At 58.5% G+C, this 3273-nt stretch overlaps 1 long non-coding RNA gene across 1 annotated transcript; it reads right to left on the reverse strand.

The window, feature by feature from the left end:
- Nucleotides 1-804: 804 nt before the first annotated feature.
- LOC106781109 (uncharacterized) lies at nucleotides 805-2892 on the reverse strand. Its single transcript, XR_011431990.1, has 3 exons — nucleotides 2592-2892; nucleotides 1243-1460; nucleotides 805-923 (listed from the first exon to the last, which is right to left on the reverse strand). It is a non-coding gene; the product is annotated as an uncharacterized lncRNA (long non-coding RNA).
- Between the last annotated feature and the right edge of the window lie 381 nt (nucleotides 2893-3273).

Below are 3273 nucleotides of genomic sequence, written 5' to 3' on the forward strand. Positions count from 1 at the left end.
ATTAAGACCAGGTCTTAGTGACCAGGACCAGGGCTCAGTGATTAAGACCAAGGCCAAGTGATCAGGACCAGGCTCAATGATCAGGACCAGGACTCAGTGACCAGGACCAGGGCTCAGTGACAAGGACAAGGGCTCAGTGATCAGGACTCAGGCACAGTGATCAGCACCAGGGCACAGTGACCAGAACTAGAGCTCAGTGACCAGGACCAGGGCCAGTCATCAGGACCAGGGCCCAGTGAGAAGAACAAAGACCAAGGCTCAGTAATCAGAACCAGGGCTCAGTGATCAGGACCAGTGTTCAGTGACCAGGAACATAGCTCAGTAATCAAGACCAGGGCTCAGTGACCAGGACCAGGGCCCAGTGATCAGGACCAGGGCTGAGTGACCAGAACCAGGGCTCAGTGACCAGAACCAGGGCCCAGTGACCAGGACCAGGGCTCAGTGATCAAAACCAGGGCCCAGTGATCAGACCAGTTTTCAGTGATCAGACCAGTGCTCAGTGATCAGGACCAGTGTTCAGTGACCAGGACCAGGGCTCAGTAATCAAGACCAGGGCTCAGTGACCAAGACCAAGGAGCTGATTGTAGTTTTTGGGTGGGGTCTCACTCTATATCCTCTTGGTGAAGCCCAGCTCTTGCCTGGCCCTGCAGAACTTGCAGAACTCGGTCAGGTGGGCACTAGGCAAGGGGGACCCCGTCTCCATGCCCGCTGTGAACCCCCCTTGTGTCCTGAGGCTGGCATCCTCCTCTCTGAAGCCTCTGCCCCCTCCCATCCCCCTCCCCTCATTCAGAGTCTGAGAATCTCTTCCTTGGGGATCAGTTTATTGCACCAGGAAAGCCTGTGTGGGAGAGTCGGGTGGCTTCCAAGCAGGGCTGAGCTCTGGCATCCAGCTTGGCTTCCAGAGGGCTCCTCCAGGCTCCTCCCTGCAAACGCAAGAGGGGTCAGGGCCTCGGGGGAGCTCCTGAGGTGGGCAGAATCCTTGCCAATACCCCATCCCCAGCCTGGCCTGGCTCATGGGAGACTAGATTGAATCCTGCAGTGACTGAGCCTGGGGGAGGCTGGTGCCTTGACCCTACTAGGGGAACATTTGTGCTCTTACTGCCCATGTCCTCAGTGTCTGCAAAGGGACCACCTCCCTGGGAGACCAGACTCCTAAGCTGGGGGAACAGGCAGACGCTCTCCTGAGAGCTGAGCACCCCCGCCCCCATCAGCCCATCGCTCTGCTTCCTCACCCGCCCCCACCTTTGCTTGGCTGGCTCCTTCTCAGTACTGGGGGCCCTCTTTGCCACCAGGTGGGGCCCGGATGCTGGTCACGGTCAGCGCCGTGCTGTAGAAGAGGCTCAGCAGGAAGAGAGTGAGCAGGGTGACTGTGGTGGGCCACAGGCTGGCTCCTGGGGTGTCCTCCTCCAGGTCCTCCTGTGGCGGGTCCAGCACCACCCAGGGAGGTGGCTCCCGGTAACCTGCAAGACACTGAGAGCCTGTCAGGCCTGCGCCTGCATGGGTGGGGGCCAAGCCAATGCTCTCCCCTCTCAGCACACTTGGGGTCAGGACAGAGGCAGTAGGGGTGCCCTATCTCAGGTCTGAGGCTTCCTCAGGGAGGGCGAGGTGGCTGCAACCTTTGCAGCTCTTGAGATGCCCACAGAACCCCTGTTTCTGAGGGTCTCAGGGCAACTTCTGGGGAGATACCTGGCAGGGCAGAAGGGTGGGCACTGTCTTTGCTACTCCAAAGAGAGCTCAAGCCCAAGGCCTCCTGGATCCCCAGCCCCATCTGTATTCTCAGCAAGCCCTCAGCAAGCCCTTGCTCTTTGGCTGGCCTTGGCCTGGGCCCTGAGTGGGGCCAGAGAGGAACAGATATGCCCATACCCATGGTGCTCTGAGTCGGGCCATAGATCTGGGTCTGTGATTCAGTGTGCCAAATGCTGGATGGGCATGACCAGGGTCCTCTCTTCTCTCCCAGGGAATGTAGCTGATAAGCTACAAGGAGTATAAGGGAGGCCCAGGTGAAGGCCACCAGCACAGGCAGTCCTGCTGTCCTCAGGGTCCCAGGGCATAGACCTCCCATGTTACAGTGGGATTTGGACCTGCTTGTCATATGCTGACACATCCAATCATTCATCCATTTGCCCATCCATCCATCCCTCCATCTATCCTTCCATCCGTCCATCAGTCCATCCATCTGTCTACCCATCCACCCACCCATCCATCCATCCATCCATCCATCCATCCATCCATCCGTCCATCCTTCCATCTGTCCATCCATCCACCTGTTCATCCATCCATCTATCCAACCATCCATCCATCCCTCCATCTATCCTTCCATCCGTCCATCAGTCCATCCATCTGTCTACCCATCCACCCACCCACCCATCCATCCATCCATCCGTCCATCCATCCGTCCATCCTTCCATCTGTCCATCCATCCACCTGTTCATCCATCCATCTATCCAACCATCCATCCATCTATCCATCCTTCCCTCTGTCTATCCATCCACCCGTCCATCCATCCATCCATCCATCCATCCACCCGACCATCCATCCATCCACCTGTCTGCCCATCTTCCAATCTGTTATATATCCTATGATCCATCCACCTGTCTGCCTGCTGTCCATCTGTTGGCTCAGTCCCTCATCTATTGATTCTTCTGCCTTCCTTGTCTCTTTAGAAAGCTCCTCCTTTGTGCAGGTTCTGGGTCCCTTAGTGTCTGGAGCACCTGCTCTATGGCAGCTCTTCTCCAATTACCCCATTGCTCCCTCTGTTGCCCTTTGGTGACTGGACCTGAGAGGGGAGCAGTGGCCAGGGTGGAGAGGGATCTCCATCTCACCCAGGCCTTGGGAGCAGAGGGAGGCAGCCAGAAGGCTGGGTTCCCTGGGGAGGCCCAGAAGGTCTGAGCCAAGAGCAGGGGCCCCGCTGCCCCCTTGTGGGAGCCCTGGTGCCAGGTGTCCCCACGGCGGTCACGGGGCTGCCTCTCTATGCTCGTCTCCCCCTGCCTCCTCCTCTCCTGCCAGGAGCCCCAAGCAGAAGCTGCAGCGGGGCCCTGGGTGGGAGGTGTCTTTTCTGACACCTCCCCACCTCTGCCCCTGCTCTGTCTATGGTTTGGGCCATACTTGGGCTCAGGAAGGGAGGTGAGACTTGAGCCTGGGGACCAGGCAGGGAGCAGGGACTGCTTGGGAGGGGCCTGTGGAATTGATCCCTGAGCTGTGCTCAGCTGGACACACAGGGAGGCCTGAGGCCAGGAGGGGCATGGGGCAGCAGGGCTGGGCCTGGAGAAAAAC

The sequence above is a fragment of the Equus caballus genome, chromosome 24 (assembly GCF_041296265.1).
Source record: "Equus caballus isolate H_3958 breed thoroughbred chromosome 24, TB-T2T, whole genome shotgun sequence".
In the NCBI taxonomy this organism is placed as follows: Eukaryota; Metazoa; Chordata; class Mammalia; order Perissodactyla; family Equidae; genus Equus; species Equus caballus.